This window comes from Anabrus simplex, chromosome 10 (assembly GCF_040414725.1).
Source record: "Anabrus simplex isolate iqAnaSimp1 chromosome 10, ASM4041472v1, whole genome shotgun sequence".
NCBI lineage: Eukaryota > Metazoa > Arthropoda > Insecta > Orthoptera > Tettigoniidae > Anabrus > Anabrus simplex.
This window is the reverse complement of record NC_090274.1, coordinates 70,082,584-70,104,326: the sequence shown is the minus strand read 5'-3', so window position 1 is coordinate 70,104,326 and position 21,743 is coordinate 70,082,584. Positions and strand designations below refer to the sequence as shown.

Sequence of the window (21,743 nt, the reverse complement as noted above, 5' to 3'; positions counted from 1 at the left end):
CTGGCAGCCTGTCCTCTTTTCTATCCATCCCCTATTCAGTTTCTGTTCGTCATGGAAGCCTCTGAAGCTGTCGATCACTGATCTATACTTTGTTCGGTATAGGATGTCTTCCCAGTTTAATCCAGGCTGCTCAAGATCCTTTCTTACCTCCGCAAACCATTTGTGGGAAACTTTAGGTCTACTGTAAAGTGTTTTAAAAATCTGTTCTGTCAGTCTCTTCTTGTCCATTCTAAACAGATCTCCATAACATTTGAGTCTTCTTTTCTTCATTGACTCAATCTGTCGCTTTCTTGGTATATTTTTCTCCTTCCTCGTAACCTATAATGGCTGTCCACGATTTTTGGGCACATTATCTTGCTCAGGATCTTCCTCTCAAATTTCTCGGCTTCCCCTAGTCCCGACATTCACTAACATACAGACACACTATTTTGATTTCTGTGTTGTTAATTTATCACGCCCTGAGATGGCTTTTACTCTTGTGCAAAGAATGTATCCTGCTTTTACTCTGTGCAAAGAATGTATCCTGCGAAACGCAGCGGACAGCTTCTCTCTCGCTAGGTTTCAGCTGTACGATTTCTCCGAGGTATCTGAAGCTGTCAACTCTTTCTAGCTTACCAAGAACTGGACAAGAAAAGACTGCTCAACCAAGTGTATATTGGAGAATTAAAAACTGCCATCAATATCAATTGCCTTGCATTCGCAGATGACCTCTCTGTTCTGTCTAGAAACACTAACTCATCTGCAGAGCAGATAAATGTGCTAAAGCAGGAAGCTGATAAAGCAGGACCCCAAATTTCAGCCGTCTTCAAGTGAGGACGGACTGTTTTGATGTTGGTCATATATTTGTTTCTTTTCAAAAGAAAATTGGAGTCCTGCTTTATCTGCTTCCTGCTTTAGTATATTCATCTGCTCTGTGTCCGGCTCCATGGCTAAATGGTTAGCGTGCTGGCCTTTGGTCACAGGGGTTCCGGGTTCGATTCCCGGCAGGGTCGAGAATTTTAACTATAATTGGTCAATTTCGCTGGCACGGGGACTGAATGTGTGTGTCGTCTTCATAATCATTTCATCCTCATCAAGACGCGCAGGTCGCCTACGGGAGTCAAATCAAAAGACTTGCATCTGGCGAGCCGAACATGTCCTCTGACACTCCCGGCACTAAAAGCCATACGCCATTTAATATTTCATCTGCTCTGTAACTGTCTTAGTGTTTCTAGAGAGGATAGCGAGGTCATCTGTGAATGCAAGGCAGTTGATCTTGATGCTACTTTTTGATTCTTCAATATACACTTGGTTGAGCAGTCATTTCTTGTCCAGTTTTTTTTTTTTTTTTTTTTTGCCATTCGCCGGTGATCCTCTCCAAAACATTATTATTATTATTATTATTATTATTATTATTATTATTATTATTATTATTATTATTATTATTATTATTATTATTTGTATCAATTTAGGAAGGCTCGGCTTGTGCCGGTAACATAATGGGCTGACTCGGCCTAAGCAAGGAGTCACCCTCTTGATTATGAAAGTACAGGTAAATATATCTACAAATATTTACAACAGAGATAATTACAACATGTATATTTATACAATAAAATACAAACAACTTCAAACAACTTCTTATCTCCTCGTTTTGGGAACCTGTTCTTCAGTATTACTGGAACTGCAGCCTGGAACTTCATGCTGTTTGGCGTCTCACAATGTGGCAGGTGCTTATGAGGGTGGCTTTCTGTAGTTCTACGTATGCGTGATGATGCAGGTTTAATGCGGCCAGAGAGCTGTGCAAGCATTTTGGAATAACACCGGTACATGATATTACTATTGGAACTGTGGTGACTGATTCTAGTTTCCACAGGCGTTGTATTTCTATTGCCAGTTCTGTGTATTTTGATATCTTTGTGGCTATTTTTGTCTGCAGATTGGAGGTGTTTGGACAGGCAATTTCGATAAGGGATGCGGATATTTTTTATTTATCGATTAGAATAATATCTGGCCTATTGTTGCTGAGCGTGATATTATTATTATTATTATTATTATTATTATTATTATTATTATTATTAGGCAAGTCTAAACGAGAGTTTTTATAGGTGTTTGTGGTTTTCAGAACGAACGCCTTCAGTTAGACGTCAACCGAGCCCTCATACAGATGAATATGGAATAAGCCTGTTTATGTCAGTCATTAAGAAGCAGCGCGCATGCTCAGTAGTGGCTTGTAGTCGCGTGCTGTACTTATCACAGGTCACACATCGCACGACACCACTTGAGCTGTCGCAAGTTAGGCGGCTCCATACCGCTATCTGGTAACGACCATTACAGGAGGACCGTCACATCCCTCATTTTTTATTAAACTGTCATTAATTTGTAACAGCCTGAAGGATGATTTAAATATTAATTTTAATGTATAAGAGTATGGATAGGAATCCTACCATGCCGAGGCCGTAAAGACGTCCTTGGTTCACCCACAACGACTAGAGTTCGATTCGCAGCAAGGAACAGAAAATTTAGAAGAGCATAGGGTTCTCTCAGTCTTGACCAGAAATGGTTAACTCAGTAGGTTAATTACTGGAAACAAAGACTAAAAGCAATAAATTACTCTAGCAACTTACTGCATGTCACTGCAGATTAACAGCATTGGCTTCCAGATGTTGAGATTGCGGGTTCAAGCCCGGAAGGGAAAGTCTGGAACAGTGACTGAAAGAACATTTCCGAGTTTGACTGAGTGGCTCGGAAGAGTCTTAAGGTGCAGTAAATCTCGATAAGGGACTGCATGAATACCGTGTACGAAAGGGTGTGAAACTAAGCAATACAGGCTGTATCCGAGATGTTACAAACTTTCAGCGATGATGGAGGATTGCAACTTTGTGTGACGATGCCATCTGGGAGACGCCATTTCGAGCATTTGTTGCCAATGGAGCAGCTTGTGAAACTTGTGCAGGCAAACGGTCTTAAATGAGTAGAATTTTGTTTAAATTTCGACTATCGTTTCCGGAATATGGTTACTTATCTCAAATTGATCCCCGGTGGGAGGGGGGGGGTGCGGGAGAATAACACCCACGATATCACCTGCCTGTCGTAAGAGGCGACTAAAAGGGCCCCAGGGGCTCTCATCCCCCTGTGGGTGGGGGCGGTAGAATAACACCCACGGTAACCCCTGCCTGTTGTAAGAGGCGACTAAAAGGGGCCCCAGGGGCTCTGAACTTTGGAGCGTGGGTTGGCGACCACGGGGCCCTTAGCTGAGTCCTGGCATTGCTTCCACTTACTTGTGCCAGGCTCCTCACTTTCATCTATCCTATCGGACCTCTCTTGGTCAACATTTGTTCTTTTCCGACCCCGACGTTATTAGAGCACTCGAGGGCTAGGGAGTCTCTAATTTTTTCACCCTCTTTGTGGCCCTTGCGTTTCTTTGGCCGATACCATTTTTCGAAGTGTCGCATCCCTTCCATTTTTCTCTCTGATTAGTGTACTTCCTCTTAAAACAATAATCATCACCACTCTCAAATTGATCCATTTGCCGCCCTCCATCATCTCTGAAAGTTTGTAACATCATGGATACACCCTGTATAATTACGTAATGTGTGTGTTTCTCATACTTTTCTAGCGTCCTCCAAACGTAGATTTTATTGTACCAACATTAACAGTAGCTGAAAGTTTCGGACTATTTTCGAACATACTAGGAAGGGTTAAGCTTTTCCCGGGCATTCCCATAATTCCGATTCCCCTCTTTCTCTTCATAGCTTTATCAGTAGCCTACTCATGCATACGGACCACATCCTCTGATATTTCAGGTGCTGTGTGCTTTTGAAGTATATCGTGTTTTGTGGGAACTGTGTACGTTATAATTTCTGCTCTCTGTCGAGTGCCAGGCGTTGTAGAGAAAAGCTGGGGGGTGAGGTGAACACATTTCAGGAAACGATGACGTTCTAAATGTTTCATAAATCTTTCTTTCTCAACATTCCTACATCCTCACGGAGCATCTCATGTTCACGGAATACTCAGTAGAATTTGAATTGTATCGTGACCAGAAGCAGTGTGCAATTTATTTATAAGTGCATTTTATTTCCTATTCTCTAACTTAAATTTAAACTTTGTTTATATTCAGTAAAGAACTGCATTTCTAAGACTTCAATTTTCATTCATATTGACTGCGAAAATTATGCATCAGTTATTAATTTACCTTATTAACAGTGATTCTAATCATGTCTAAATGTTTACGAACCTACAGTTTTACTAGTGAATGTGAGGAGCAATACTGTTCCTTAACTTACAGCGAACACGCGATGCCAGATTTCACACTAACTACGTTAAAACGGTACGTTTAAAAATATTCATTCAGTATTAGCCAATATGTTTCTATCGCCGTCACCATCATCAAACAGCGCCCGCAGTTCCTTAGCCAAGAGTCAGGTGCGTCCGACTACATGAAAAATTTGGACAGTTCTGCAGTGTACCTTATTGTAGATACAGTATTACATCCTTTTGATATCGCGGCTGAGGTGACTGAATCAGCATTTCCTAATATCTTTCGTTTCTACTTTTCTCTTTGGGAAACCAAAACAGCGAGAAGTCGAATTACAAAGTTCCACAATAAAAAAAATATTTACAATGCAGTAGTACAATGTAAACATAAAAAAGTTGAAGAACAATAAGGAAAAATCATCTAAGGATACAAATAGCGGAAGAAAAAATTTACAAAATAACTGTTAGAAACACAACAATTAACAGCAAAACATCAAAGGCAAAAGGAAAGAACGAGGAAAATTAGAGATTGAAAGTAAGACGAAGAGAAGAACTTATAGCTAGGCACAGTAAGATAAATACAGATATGACTAGTCATAAGTAACGGTATTATAGGCTACAGTAAAATATCTGTGGCTTGGTTCTAAAAGGGCCAATGTCAAAAAACCTGTTTATGAGCTATGAGCATTTGAAGTTTTGCTTATAGTTTTCCAATTATTTTTTTCAACAAGTAACTTTAAATAACTTTATACTTTCTTTGTGGAAGTCACCTTATTAAACGCTAATTTTTTTCTATCGTATTCTTTTAAAATTGCCAGGTCTCTAATCTTTATTGGTAATCTAACATTATTGGCAAGGGCTTATTTAATTAAACGTTAACTGTTCGTTTAGTACTTAACAGAGACATTGGCTCTTTTAACATGTTGCGAGCCAGGACAACGCGTTTGTATCAGTTAATATCTCAATTTCGATAAAAAATGACATTGGCCCTTTTAGAACCAAGCCAGAGATATATATCTATAAATATTACATTATGTACAATACAGGGGAAAGCAATGAGAAGAGGAAAATAATAATATGAAGAACATGAGCTAGATTAAGTTAAGGAAGAATCGATTAAAGGAGGCATCATCATCATCATCATCATCATCATCTGTTTACCCTTGGTGGGGATACAACTGGGGAGTATGACCAGTACCTCGCCCAGGCGGCCTCACCTGCTATGGTGAACAGGGGCCGTGTAGGGGGATGGGAAGGTTGGAAGGGATAGACAAGGATGAGGGAAGGAAGCGGCCGTGGCCTTAAGTTAGGTACCATCCCGGCATTCGCCTGGAGGTGAAGTGGGAAACCACGGAAAACCACTTCGAGGATGGCTGAGGTGGGAATCGAACCCACCTCTACTCAGTTGACCTCCCGAGGCTGAGTGGACCCCGTTCCAGCCCCCGTACCACTTTTCAAATTTCGTGGCAGAGCCGGGAATCGAACCCGGACCTCCGGGGGTGGCAGCTAATCACGCTAACCACTACACCACAGAGGCGGACTAAAGGAGGCATACGAAGAAAAAATGTCCAAGTTTCTGTCAGAAGATAAAGACTTAAGGAGGGTTGGTAGGCGGATAAAGAAAAATCTTTGAACAAGAGAGAGGCGGGAATACGGAATATGAAGGGGTGGATTTATCCTGGTTTTCCGAGCTGGAACATGTAGGAAAAAGAAGGATGCAAGTTCAGGAAAACGAAATTAACCGTCTACACAGTTATGGAATTCCTAGCCAATCAGCGAGCTGTTGTTTCTTGTTAAAATTAGCGTTTTCAACGTGTTTTCGAAAAATTTCTAATTTATCCACTTTCTTTTTCACACACACAATCGCAGACAAGCTCCAATATACAGAACACAACTGAAAGACAATCTTCTGTCCAAGTATATTTGTAAGGGATGTGACGAAAAATCAGTCAATTTGAACCAGTCGGAGAAGCCGGAGTTCAGCCACTCAGAGAATTTCTTAAATACAAATGTACGCAAAGTAGCTACTGAAGAGAAAGTATCATTTTCCGTACGGAGTAAAATCGAATTCGTGATAGCACGGAATAAATTGTCTTTGTGATTTTAAATTGAATACTGTTACAGTCAAACAAAACTATGGTCTAACCAAGGGAACTCAAGAGTTGAAAGACAATAGTAGAAACTTACTGTTAGTTACTGCATGAAGCCGCAGACACTCCGAGAACACAGTTCAGAACGTGTGAGCACCTGAAGTCTTGCATTTCCATATTCCACCAGCGATATGACAGGCTGGCTTCTCTTGGTTGTCAGAGGAAAGCTGCCTCAGCTAAAATCCTTATCGTTTAAATTGCGTTAGTCTCTGAACGTGAGAATTTAGGTGTCTCTGTGAGCTTGTGGTTACATTCCAGGCGGCGTCCAGCTGATAAGAACAGTTCATTCTTTCTGCCTTACTCACGAACTATAAAATCAGTAAGCCATAATTTTCCTTCACTAATAGCTCCACGCTATTAGTCACCAAGAATTACGACGAAAATAAACTTTAATGATCTCCACAGAAATTTGAACACACACAGCTAATAGGAAGTTCATGCCTTCAACATCCTTTTCAGTAGCGGGTAAGGTGAAAATCACTTACAGAAGACATGTAAGGTATACATACAATACTTCAGCGATGATCCTGCAAGTCTCTGTAAATTAACTGTTTGCCTTCACAGTTCTCTTCTTGCAACTACCTATATTTCTTCTTCGTCTTCTCTGCTGCCGACGCAACCGTCACTCCAGAGTACAGAGTACGAGGCAAGAAATTGATCGACCTGAGCGAACATCGATTCGATATCTCCCGTGCCACTAATGGGCCACATATAGAAATTTATTAAAGTATGTAAAACGAATCCCATTTTTCCTCTTCATTTTAATAACATAATCGCCTTAATATGTCTATCTTACATGAAACATTTTTTTTTAACATGGGTATTCTTTCTCGATGACCCTGTACTTATTCGCTCCGATGACAAGAGGAGACTTGAGTGACCAGTCGTACGAGTGACAGAATTGCTTTCAGGTGAGGAGATTGTACAGGTTCACCGAAAAAAATACTAATATATTTTTTAAAACGCTGCTTCAAATTCCATGGACACGTTGAAGCACTTGCGGCCTCAAACAGAAGGGGGGGGGGAGATAATATTTACTTTACGTCCCACTAACTACTATTATGGTTTCGGAGACGCCAAGGTGCCGCAATTAAGTCCCGCAGGAGTTCTTTCACGTGTCAATAAATCTACTGACAAGAGGCTGACGTATTTTAGCACCTTCAAATACCAACGGACTGAGCCACGATCGAACCTGCGAAGTTGGTGTCAGAGGGCCAGCGCCTCAATCGTCTGAGCCACTCAGCCCGGCCGGGAGGGGGGGATCGAACCACTACTATTAGTTATCTGACCTTGACTTTGATAACTCTCGTTATGAATAGCACGTCAGTACGTGTGCTGTGGAGTGGACCGCCCAGCGGTGACGAGTCGTGAAAGTCAAGACTGCAAGGAAAAAAATAATGAGACCAAGCCAACGGATTTTTCCCATGGAAATATTTGATGCTAAAGTAAAACTACTTCTGATGGAAGACAACAAATGATAGACGACTGAAATGATAGACAGCCACTATCAGAATGAAAAGGGTACCTACCCTGAATATGGAGGCTATAATACGGAAGCAGCAGACGTAGAAAGGTACGAACAAGGGTTAAAGAACATCGCAGGCACTTACGTCTTTGCCAGCCAGAGAAGTCTGCTGTGGCAAGACATGCCATACATAATGACCATCAAATAATTTTTGATGCAACTTCTGTCATTTTAGAGAAATATTTTATTCCTAGAATCATTCGCGAGGCGATAGAAATTGCTAAACACCCGAATAATTTTAACAAAGGTGACGACTATATGCTGAGTAGATCATGGCTACCCTGCATAGTTAACTCGTCAACGTCTTTGTCCGTGACTCTGAAGGCCCTGGAATGAACTATATTTCTAACAGGGTCTCTCTATTTTGAGTCTGGTTACTATGGAGTGACAGTCGCCATTATATGCATTGTTACTGCTCTGCAGACGATCCTGATCGCAGGATCTAAACGCGTCAGCGGATTATTACGCGACCTTATATCCCCAAATTATTATATTGTCATTTAGTGGTCGTGAAAGTCTACGTATGAAGAAAACTTCTACAAGGATTAATATGGGATGTAGCGAAAATATTGTTCGTAATACAAAACTTGGTACTAACTGATGATGTGCAGCTTGCTACTTCCATTTTGTAAAACACGAAAATCGAAAGGTAGGAGGAATGTTGCGTTCCATACCTGAACTCTGCGAAGTGTTTTTTCATCTTCCACGGCCAGCTTTGACAGAAGGTTGAAGAGCAAACTGTTGTTGCGACAGGAAGTTAAGTCGCAGCGTATCTTTTATGGTTTTAACCTGCAATTTCTTTGTTAATTAGGAATTAAAATGCTCGGAGCTGGCGGTCGGGTAGATTGCAAGTTCAATATAACAGATGGGATAACGTAAAAATGGTTTTTATGGTAAGCGTGTTGAACTGTGAAAGGTTAAATCAAACAATTATCGGTACTTAATCCAGAAAATAAATCGCTAACAACTTTCACTGTAATTGTTAAAATGTAATTAGGGCTGAGCGGTCTTAATCTACAGTACAAGACTCGAACAATTTTTCCTTAAAAGACAAGACGTGGGTCCAGCCTAGCGTGTGAAAAAAAGATTTAGCCTAGTCTAAAACTCTTAATGAAGAGATTTATGTTTCGGAACAAAGTTTGTGAACTTTAAATTAAAATAATGTTAGCCTTCGTGATATTGAATGCAGACCCGCATTACTCGGTGAAGAAATGTTGCGCGGCTTGCATGTCTCGTGGATATCAACAGACCTGGAAAAGAATTTTACTAGCATTCCTACGCGCCATCGGAATGTGTTCTCGTGTGTGTAAGGACGAATTGCGAGGGCGGGCGAAATATGTCGTGAATATTTGTCCCCGTAACTTTGTTTCTGTATATCCAGGTTTAAAAAAAATACTTGTTCGTGGCGTCGACCTCTGTAGATCTTTTGCCATATGATAGGAGGTGATGGTGATTATTGTTTTAAGAGGAAGTACAACTAGGCAACCATCCTCTATATAACACTACTCAGAGGGAAAAAATGGAAGGGGTCCGACACTTCGAAAAATGAAGATATCGGCCAAAGGAAGACAAGGGTCACGAAGGGCGTGAAAATGAAAGACTCCCTAGCCCTCGCAAACCTAATAGCGTCGGGGTCGGAAAAGAACAAGAGTTGACCAAGAGAGGTCGGATAGGGTAGATGAAAGTGAGGAGCCTGGCACAAGTAAGTGGAAGCAATGTCAGGACTCAGCTGAGGGCCCCGTGGTCGCCAACCCACGCTCCAAATTTCAGAGCCCCTGGGGCCCCTTTTAGTCGCCTCTTACGACAGGCAGGGGATACCGTGGGTGTTATTCTACCACCCCCCATATGATAGGAACCTGCGTGTTAGTGGAATTGTGGAAGTGTAGATTGTTGAATGTGAGGAAAGGAACGTTAAGGACGACACAAACACCCAGTCCCCAGGCCAGGGAAATTAATCATTTACAATTTAAAAACCCATCCAGGGGTTTAGTCTTCAGTATAAGTAGTCCCGAGTAATATAATACCGGAAGTCTCCGTACAAGTTAAAAAGAGGTGGTACGATAGTGGGGGTGGTGGCACATTCGTGTATGTGGGGCTATGCCCTTTCTCCATTCACCATCCCTAAATTTTATCTGCAGTTTGAAATAAATATATAAATGAATAAATAAATCATTGACCGACACAACATCGAAAGTAAAATTTTTAGGAGAAATTTGAGCCATTTTAAATCAAAACAGGAGTCAGACAAGGGAATGGATTACCTCCTTTACTTCTATTTAACTTAGTTCTGGAAAACGTGATTAGGATATAGCAAAATGAAACTAAATGTACAAATGTTGGTATATTTATCCAAAACAAAATTCACCTTAACTGCCTAGCATTTGCTGATGACATTGCTATCCTATCCAACAACAGACACAAAGCAATCTAGTATGTAGAAAAACTCCATGAAATAGCAGCCAAAATAGGACTCCAAATTTCTTATGAAAAGACGAAGTATATGAAAGTGATTAGATCAGGTTTCAAGAGTCAACCATTAATCACCAAATATGGAAATATCGCTTCAGTAGAGTAATTTAAGTATCTATATGAAATTATTGAACCAGCAGAGTTAATTTAGAATAGCAAAGAAATATTTGCAAAACTTCAAAGACCATACAAAATTATTTTGAATCCAAAGACAGAGCCAGACAGCAAGCCTCCACCGCATCGCCATCACAACTACTAGTGACACCCATCCTGATCAGGCGACAATCCAACATGGCGGATCAACCTCAACAGCAACCACAGCCACCACAGCAGCAGCAACCAGACCAGCCACCACCAGCATCATTGCCAGGCCAGCAGAAACCCTCGCAACCATTGGAGCAGCTTTCCGCTATCGTCAACCAGTTAGCCGTCAACATGAATATGCTCACCCAGCATTTGTTTAGCCGACGATCGAGCATCCGACGATGGCGGAGGGGCGTCCGAAGCTGGGGACCTGAACTTTCGGAGCTTACGCCCCCACAACTAACCGAAGGGACTGGAAGTGCCGCCGGACTACAGGGTCTTCCAGATTGCCACCGCTCTGGAAGGTCTTCTCCCGGGGATTCCAGCTGGCCGGGACCACCACGACGCCACCACCACCACCTTGTGGCTCCTCTCAGCATGGGACAACCTCGATCACGCACAACGCAAATACGCGTTCAACAGAGCCAACCTGTTATACATTGCACTCTCCCGTGGATGGCAAGCAGCCATACAACTCGACCACGCTACAGGCGATGAAGTGGCACTCCTGCCACAGGGCTTCCAGTTCCAACCTCTTCCGAGGTTACCGGTCAGATAGGTTGAATAGATACAATAAGAGAAATATATCAAAAAGGGAAAATCACGACATTATAACAAAGTATTCAAAACAGAAGCAATTTATGGATCTAAACTAGTCTAATTGGTGGCAGATCTTGAATAAAGATTATCGAAAACCAGGAAATAAAGACCCTCAGGAAAATCTTTGGACCAAAATGAAAAAAATGGAATTTGGATGGAAAAAGACATCACATGAAATTTACCAAGTTACAGAAAAAAATCACACATACAATCAGGAAACTACGATTACAATTTTATGCTCGATTATATAGAATGCATAATAACAGGCTCACAAAGAAAATCAGCCTTATCAATGAAAAATCACACAGTTGGCTAAAGGAGATCAGTGAAGACAGGTAATGAAATTGCCATTAATGAAGAAACCATGCAAGATAGAATAAAGTTCAGAACCTTAATTCATGAACACAATTATTTTGTAAAGCTCAGCCGACTAAATACGGGATGGGCTGAATACCGTAAAAAGGATCATAGCGAGAGGATGAGAAAATATTGAGAAGAGAAGAAAAACTAAAAAATGTGCTAATAAGTTCAAACGCGCTCCTTAGTTGGGCATAATAAATAAATAAATAAATAAATAATTCTTCGAAAGATAATGGGCCCAAAGACCGTGGCTGGACAATGCAGGATGCGAGGACGACAGAAAATTTATCAGAAAACCGAACAACTGATGGAATCCATCAAGAAGCGACGACTCAAGTTCTATGACCACCTGTTTAGAATGGAAGACAAGTGGTTGACTAAGAAAACTTTTACCGCACTCTATAGAAGACCTAACACATGTGATAAAGTGGTTGACCAAATCGTAAAGTCATTAACAGAACCAAGTACCAACACCAGATCAATAACTTTTGTGAAGGAGGACAGCAGAAAGGAGACAGGTTGCCAAAGAGAGCATGCAATCAATCAATCAATCAATACTGATCTGCATTTAGGGCAGTCGCCCAGGTGGCAGATTCCCTATCTGTTGCTTTCCTAGCCTTTTCCGAAATGATTTCAAAGAAATTGGAAATTTATTGAACATCTCCCTTGGTAAGTTATTCCAATCCCTAAATCCCCTTCCTATAAATGAATATTTGCCCCAGTTTGTCCTCTTGAATTCCAACTTTATCTTCATATTGTGATCTTTCCTACTTTTATAGACGCCATTCAAACCTATTCGTCTACTAATGTCATTCCACGCCATCTCTCCGCTGACAGCTCGGAACATACCACTTAGTCGAGCAGCTCTTCTTCTTTCTCTCAATTCTTCCCAACCCAAACATTGCAACATTTTTGTAACGCTACTCTTTTGTCGGAAATCACCCAGAACAAATAGAGCTGCTTTTCTTTGGATTTTTTCCAGTTCTTGAATCAGGTAATCCTGGTGAGGGTCCCATACACTGGAACCATACTCTAGTTGGGGTCTTACCAGAGACTTATATGCAATGATACTGGGCTGCAAAGAAAGCTTCTAATAATGTGTGAATGTTGCGTACTGTGGTCTCTAATGGCCTTAAACCAGTGGCGTACGCTGGGATCAAGACGTGGGCTATCACTAGACTTAGGTTACCCCTTTTCAATGGTTGGTTTAGTGAATGTCAAGCCTTAAGCGTTAGTCTCTGAACGTGAAAATGTAGGTCTCTTTCTGTGAGCTTGTGGTTACATTCCAGGCGGCGTCCAACTGATAAGAACAGTTCATTCTTTCTGCCTTACGCACGGACTATAAAATCAGTAACCCATAATTTCCCTTCACTAATAGCTCCACGCTATTAGTCACCAAGAATTACGACAAAAACAAACAGAAATTTGAACAAACACAGATAATGAGAAGTTCACGCCTTCAACATCCTTTTCAGTAGCGGTTAAGGTGAAAATCACTTACAGAAGACATGTAAGGCATACTGCACCCATGTCCCGAATTAACGCAAAAAATACAGAATCATTTTACTCAACATTTGGTCGATAAGACAGCTAGTACTGCGTAGGTTTCACGTAGGTGACACGTGAAGTTAATCTAAGATAAAATTTGTAATTAGTGTATAAGCACTAAAATCCAGTGCCGTGTGTATGAAAAATAAGTGTGCATCTCAATTATGTCTGGATACAGCAAGTTAATAATGGCATCCTACATCTAAAATAGCCACTGGGACGATGGAAGAAACGGCCGGCAAATCTACAATCAGTAAGTGAAAATACCAATCTAAGGTGTTGTTTATCTTAATTATGTAAATACAATTTGTTTAGGACGCGAGTGGTCTAAGATTTTAGATCTGTACTTCAATGGTCACTTAAGGTTAGTCACAGTCGTCACCTTGTAGACAGCTTTGTTTACCGTTCACGCACAACTATAATGATGGCTGTATTGTATTGGAGATATTTTTCCACACCAGCATTTAACGCAGATGTTGTACTACGAGTAACGTATCTTTCATGATGGTGATTTTTCTATTGCGTGATTTATTAAAATAGGGTAAGTTCTTGGAAATTTTATTCTCGTGGTGTAATGAGGTAAATGATGAAAAATTTATTTTCGCGCAGGGAGATGTTTTAGATGTTGTGATTTTCTTTTTGTGGTATGCTATCCCGCTACTTGAGATTGTGATATCCAAGGTATCATAGTTTTGCGCCATCTTCATTGATCACGGTAGGCATGGAAACCAATTGAGATTGTTTGTTGTCCCTTTAATAAGAATAGAAGTAAAGAAGCTATTGTTGCTACATCCAAGTTGACGAATTGGTTGTAAAAGGTTGAACGTTAATTTTGTCCGTCAGGAGGAAGAATTATGAGCATTCGTCGTGAATTTATCCCGAGAGAAATGAGATATTTCTAAGTCAGAGGTTTAGCTGAGAAGCATGTGATATAAGATGAGATTAAAGAAGGAAATAATTTACACGCCAGCGGTTAAGATAAGTGATAATACGAATAAAAATATAAGAAAGGCGTTGAGCTCTGAATATGATGAAATAGCGCAATTGTATATGTACTCGAGGTAATAAGTGTAATTTGATGTTTTCAACGATATGTTTAAGGACAAATAAGAATAAGCGGAGAATTAGGAAGTTAAGAAAATGCTCAATACTACGATGTAAAGGATGATCAGCCAGCACAACTAATTTTATCGAACATTTAATTGCGTGATGGATAAATAAGACATACTGACACGTGCAGCGTAGATAAGACGTTTTATAATACTATCAAATAGTTTCCATTTTTTGAATTTTAGAAAGATTGGGATGTGTCCCAGATCCACTATAACTGGGGTTTATTAACGTCATCCGAGTGATTTTTCGTGCGCCATGTTTGATTTTGAGTATTACCCTTCATTCTGCCATGGGATGATAGAGTTTTCATATAGGAGTTGACAGCCATGAATAACATAAATATAGGTCATGGTCGCCGCTGATTTCAATGAAGGTATCCATGGACATGGAAATGAACACGCGGTGTAGAATTATGTAAATTACTGTCTACTTAAATCTTGTGTTGGTTTCGACTATGCGCGTTAGTCGGCGTGTATATAAATTAGTGTAGAAGATTTGCATATTCTTGTTCTTTATTTCAGATGTATTTTCTTTGATTTTTATTTAGCCTAGGTGGTGACTGACTGTGATTTGAGTTGTAGATAGCTTTTCTTTGATTAAGACGGAATAATTTTCTCTGTGTTTGATTTAAGGTTAGGGCAATGAGAGCTTGCGTCCACGAAACTAAACAACATCTCAGAGTCACATTTGATTATATATTAAACGGCCAGCATAATAATTTAGACATCACAGAACAGCGTACCTTATGATAATTTTTTTGGTTATGTGTTTAAGTAAATAGAGTTGATCGAGAAATAGTGAATATATGGGAGATATTTTGTCCGCTAAATTTGGGTCCCTGAGAGACCGAATATGATCAATACTTGTCAGGTAAAAATGTTTTAAGTGCAATAGCTGTTCAGTTGATTAGATACTCTTATTGACAATTTTTGTTGAGTAACTTTGAAATGTCAGACGGAGACATTCAACCATCAGAGATCAGTACATAAATGTAAATATTGATGTAATATTATATTAGGTGTGATTTGTAAACGGGATTATTTAATCCCATGAATTAGTGGACGTTCTGAGTAATAGAATTGTATGTGTAACTCTATTAATACTTAGTAATAACGGTAAAGAATAATGTTGGTTTTCAAGTGAACAATTTCAGTAAGAGTTTTCATGCAAGATTTATAGGAATGGGTAACCATTGAGTTAGAGGGACGATTGGGGTGTGTCATTCATTTGTAAATGACGTGATTACATTGAGGATATTTGCATTCGATTAATTACTTTTGAGTGCATTTAATTAGTGAGAAGTCATTTCAGCCATCGTTATCCTACTTTTCATCTGGTACGGAATATCTCATCTTTGTTTATGTGTGTGGTTGGTTTCTCTGTCACTTACACTGGTCACATAAACACGCACTTAATATTTCTTGTATTTATGTCATAAAAATTATTATCACCAGTTATTTTTCTTTTCTTTTTTATAATAAATTATGTATATTTTAACCTAAGTCTGAGCCACTCGTTTATCTATTTCAACAGTATAGTTTAGCCTAGTAACCTTCTATCCCTCTCACGAGGGCACCCCGACAGTCCAGTGAACGTCACCACCCCTGAGGAAGAGGGTCATCAGCGGTGAGTATTTTTATTTCAGTGCAGCCGAGGCAGAATCCAGGATGAAGAAATCGCCGCCGAAATCATCGGGTGAAGGGTGCAGTACATATACGACTTGTGCTCTTCATCGATGATTCTGCAAGTCTCTGTATATTAACTATCTACCTCTACTTGCAACTAGCTATATTTCTTCTTCGTCTTCATCTCTGCTGCCATCGCAACCATCACTCCGGAGTACGAGGCAAGAAATTGATCGACCTGAGCGAACATCGATTCGATGTCTGCCGCAGTGTTGCCAACTTATATTTTCAAGATCCGCTAAATACTACTAAAAATCCGAAAACTGCTACAAGGATTAATATGGGATGTAGCGAAAATATTGCTCGTGGTACAAAACTTGGTACTAACTGACGATGTGCAGCTTGCTACTTCCATTTTGTAAAACCGCAAAAATCGAAAGGTAGGAGGAATGTTGCGTTCCGTGCCTGAGCTCTGCGAAGTGTTTTTTCATCTTCCACAGACGGCTTTGACAGAAGTTTGAAGAGCGAACTACTGGGTTGCAAAACGTAATGATTATCAGTGATAGAACTAACAATTCTATGAATATTAACAGAAGAAAGAGTCTGGTACTCCAGATGCTAAGAATTTAGAGCCTAATTTATTTTTCAGATTTTACACATAGTTCATCGAAGATTTTAATGTTAATTATGTGTCTGTACATTAGTTTAAATGTCAATTGTGTGTTCGTACATTTGTTTAGTTATTAGATGCATTACAATAAGGCTGAAGATGGCCAGCCATGGCCTAACTAGTCCCTAGTTCAGTAATGTAATGCAATAATATTGCGTATTACAGTATGGCCCACCTTTTTCAATACCGACATTGATTTAATAATTATTATTGTGATCACAATTCAATACGGATCAAAAATATGTAGTTTGTATCCTATGATCAGTACTTATATGCCCCTTCTTTTTCATATCTGAAATTAATTCAGCCATGTTACTTATTCCTGCGATAAACAATTATCTGAAGTCTTCCCAACATATGGATAGAATGTTAACAAACAGATGGCATGATGACGTCAGAATGGACGAATTCTGACTACAAACTAGGGCATACCATAACGCGCTTCTTATTAAATGTTAATAAAACCATTGAAACGAATGCTGCGGAACAGCACAGGTCCTCTAGTTTATTATAAATTGATTCATGGAAACAGTTATTTTTAGGGTTCCTTTTCTCTGGAGCTCTTTACAACCATACGCCACGCAATATTACACCATTTTATCATTCAAAAAGGACGAAAAATAATCTAGAAATATGTTTTCCAATAAGAATCACGAATTTCAAATTCCTATTCAGTGCGTACACAATTGCCAACGTAACAAAAAAAGAGAACGTGCCGATTTTTGCCATTCCAAAGCAGATCTGTTGTGTATCCTGTGCTTCGTATATTGAGATCACTGATAGAATAGAAAACATGGGCACAGAATTCAAACCAATTCAAACAACAACACAAATAATGGCAGCATGGGAACTTTCTCTTAAAATCGATATGATTTCGAACAGGGTTAATCGATTGGGTAAAGTTGAATTCGATGCAATACAGCAATATTACAATCTGTAACAAAGTTCGGTGAATGAAGTCAGAACGGTCGATGCGGCCACACTGGCGACACGCAACGCTGCACCTGCGTAGCAGCAGGTTTTGGCCACCTGCTCCAAACACTGTTTACATGAATATCGTGTGTGTGCCGTGTAAGACTTGTTTGACACGGTGCGTGTTTAGTGCGTTGGTTCTGAACTGCGAACAGGAACATGAAGTTAGGGAAGAGGAAAACGTGTTCTCGACTTGTGGCACATCACTTGACTGACGATCAGAACCAGGCACGTTGGAGGCTTCACAGGATTTTGTCGAAACGGCGGATGCGACACCAAATTTCTTGAACTGTATCGTCACTGAAGATGAAACCTGCTGTCTCATGTACGACCCTGAAATGAAACGGCAAAGCATGGAATGGCGTTCTCCGGGATCCCCTCTGGGGAAAAAGAAAAGTCAGAGCCGAAAAGTCACGCATCAAAATGATGCTCATCACCATTATCGATAGTCAAGGCATTATCCACAAGGAATTTCTACCTGAGGGAACGACGTTGAAGGCTGCACGGTACATTGAAATTTATAACCCGTTTCATGAAACGTCTGCGCAGGGTACGACCCCAGTACGCACAACAATGCTCGTGGCTCTTTGCCCATGGCAACGCTCGCCTACACACAGCCAATCACAGTTCATGGCAAAAAAAAGGGGGTGGTGCAACTTTAACATCCCCCATATTCGCCAGATCTCAATCCTGCAGACTTCTTCCTGTTCCCACGACTCAAACTCGCTTTGAAAGGAAAGAGATTTGGCGATATTCCTGACATCCAACGCAACGTGACAAGGCTTCTGAACACCATCGTAAAGGAAGCATTCTTGCAAAGTTTCCAAGACATGTATCGCAGATCTCAGCAGTGCATAGTTATAGGAGGAGACTATTTTGAAGGATAGCAAAGTCAATGTCGTGCATTGTTCATCTATGTTGATAGTACAGAACTATTCACCGAACTTTGTCACAGGTTGACTCTCCATAATGGTTGACGTTGTAAGACTATTCTTTGTTAGAAGGGCCCAAAGATTGAGGTTAGATTTTAAATACTTCCCTTCGAGGCAAACTGCCTTTAATTATTAATATCGCTCATTTCATGCCTATTTGCCTGCCATCTACAGAACCTGTCTACAACTATCTACACGTTGTGAATGACCTCCAGCGCCATCTAAACTTTAGGAGGGGAACTACCTGAAGCTAGCTACAGATTGGGACCGTAAGCCCCATTAAAATTTTCACCCCAGTGATCAGAACTAAAAAAAACTTAATTTATTTGTCAATATATAATGCCTATCGAGTGAACTGACCATATATATGATGGTGTGTAAAAATCCTTCGTTAGAAAGAAATGAAAAATAAGGTTGAATTGAAGGAATATTTTCTATTCATTTGCTATCCCGATGTTACTACTCGTAATATTGTCGCAAATAGTATGACAAATACTGAATTGAATTGACATAAGATCACAGGATTCCAGTTTAGATTTAAGCGCACATGATTAATATCAATTTTTGGGAGTTCCGTTGAATGGAACTTATTAATAAAAAAGTGAATTATGTCTCCTATGCTTAGGGTGTGGGCAGGGCTGGTGATGGCAAAACTTTTCAGAATATCGATATATCAATCATTAATCACCAAATATGGAAATACTTCTCAAGTACACTAAGTTAAGTATCTATACGAAACTAGTGAACCAGCAGAATTAATTCAGAAAGCTAACAAAAAGAGAATTACGAAACTTCAGAGAGCATACAATATTACTTTGAATAGATAAAATAGAAGAGCCTCCGCGGCTCAGGTGGCAGCGCGTCGGCCTCTCACCGCTGGATACGGTGGTTCAAATCCCTGTCACTCCATTTCAGATTCGTGCTGCACAAAGCGGAGGCGGTACAGGTTTTTCTCCGGGTACTTCGGTTTTCCCTGTCATCTTTCATTCCAGCAACACTCTCCATTCTCATTTCATAGCATCTATCAGTCATTAATAAATCACTTTGAGAGTAACGACCCCATCGTACTAACAGCCTATATATGATTCGGTCAATGACTGAAAAACAGGTTGTAGGTTTTCATTTTTAGATACAATAGAAGAACTATATCAAAAAAGGCAAAATTTCGACATTGTAACAAAGTAGTTAAAACGGAAGCACTTCGCGCATCTGAAACTATTATAATTGGTGTCAGATCTCGAAAAGAGATCGAATAATAGAAAAGAAAAATCCTGAGGAAAATCTTTGGACCAAAATGAAAAAAAGGTACTTTTATGGAAAAAGAAATCACATGATATTTATCGACAGAAAAAAATCACGGGTACAATCAGGAAACGATGATTACAGTTTTATGGTCATTTATATAGAATGGATAATAACAGCCTCGCAAATAAAATTTTAAACATAGCCTTATCTAATGAAAAGTCACAATAACTGGCTAAAAGAAATCAGTGACGACCTAAATGAAATTGACATTAAAAAAGACACCATTCAAGATGGAATCAAATTCAGAACGTTAATTCACAAACACAAATTCTCTGTAAAGCCCACTGGACTAAATACGGGATGGATTGAAGTATGTAAAAAGGAACACAGCGAGAGGATGAAGAGATATTGGGAAGAGAAGAAGAAAAACGAAACCCGCTCCTTAGTTGCAGACGATTTAACTTTATTGGCAAATGACATAGAGGAGGCTACTACTCAGCTCCAAACACTGCACTCAATAGAGGCTAAAGCGGGTCTTTTGATCAACATAGGAAAGACCGAGTTTGTTACAAACATCAGAGATGCCCCTGGAATGATGAGAGTCAGTGATAATATCTATATCAAGAGAGTCATAAGTGTAAAGTACCTTGGGGAATGGTTCTCAGAGGACCTCAGCGAAACAGTGGCTCTTGAACACAGGAAACTCAAACTAGATAAGGCTTACCATGCCTGTAGAAAACTATATGCTTCAAAAAAATCTGTCCATGAATGTCAAACTAAGACACTACAATGCAGTAATCAGACCTTCAGTCCTCTATGCAGCAGAGTGTCTATATTTAACTAAGAAGATCCCAATAAGAGCCCTCGAGGTACAAGAAAGAAAGTTCCTGAGACGGATAGTGGAACCAAGAATTTTACCAGATGGAAGCCGATGGTATCAACCAAATCGTGAGCTATATAAACACCACGAAAATCTCATAGATTGCATCAGAAGAAGGCGACTGGCTTTTTACGGACACCTATCCAGAATGGACTCAAATAGGTTATCCCATAGGATCTTCAAGGCTGCTAACAAGGGCAAAGCTACTGGATTCGTGTGGATGAAGCAAGTGGAGAAAATCCTTTTTGAACTCCGTATAAATCAAAATGACATAGCTGATCGGAGTAACTATCATACAACTCTTAAAACTAAATCCTTTGTAACATCCCTCACACAAGTTACCCACAGACCAAAAGACGAGACCAGGAAGTGGTCTGAGGAACGTAAGATTGAATTTAGCCGGAAAATGAAGGACTACTGGGCTATCAGAAAAGCTCGAGATACCAACAAGAAAACAGCTGCCAAACCAACCGCTAAGAACACCAATTGTGGCAAACAACGACGATGACATCAAGAAACAGCTAAAACACAAGCACAGTGGTCCATAGATGGCTGTAACGAAATAATATAAACAAATAATCCTGGACGATACAGGTTGCGAGGATGAGAGGAACTGTATCAGAAAACCGAATGACTGATGGAATCCATCAAGAACCGAAGGCCCAAGTTCTATGGCCACCTATTTACAGTACAAGACAAGTAGTTGACTAAGAAAATGTGTAGCATACTCGATAGTAGACCTAACACATGTGATAAAGTGGTTCAGGGAGGTCGGGAAGGATCTGAAAAAAAATGGACTAAATCGTGAAGACATTGTTAACAGAACCAAGTACCGACACCAGATCAATAATTTTCGTGAAGAAGAACAGCAAGAAGGCGACAGGCTGCGAGAGGGAGAATACAACGATACTGGGCTGCAAAGAAAGCTTCTAAAAATGTGTAAATGTTGCTTATTGTGGTCTCTCATGGCCTTAAAACAGTGGCGTACGCTGGGATCAAGACGTGGGCTATCACTAGACTTAGGTTACTCCTTTTCAATGGTTGGTTTAGTGAATGTCAAGCCTTAAGCATTCTGAGCTACAGCCAATAGCCAATTGATTAGCCTGCTGTGTTGTCAG

At 40.0% G+C, this 21,743-nt stretch overlaps 1 protein-coding gene across 4 annotated transcripts in view; it reads right to left on the bottom strand.

Annotated features, from left to right (window-relative positions):
• Nucleotides 1-21,743, bottom strand: part of LOC136881941 (uncharacterized) — a 478,253-nt gene that overhangs the window by 215,669 nt on the left and 240,841 nt on the right. Inside the window, exon 1 of one of the 4 annotated variants that reach the window (XM_067154406.2) lies at nucleotides 6,421-6,505. The exons of the other annotated variants lie outside the window; for them this stretch is intronic. The gene's annotated coding sequence lies outside the window, so the exon portion shown is untranslated. Of the gene's footprint in view, nucleotides 1-6,420; nucleotides 6,506-21,743 lie in introns of those variants that run through there. 4 annotated transcript variants of the gene reach the window in all.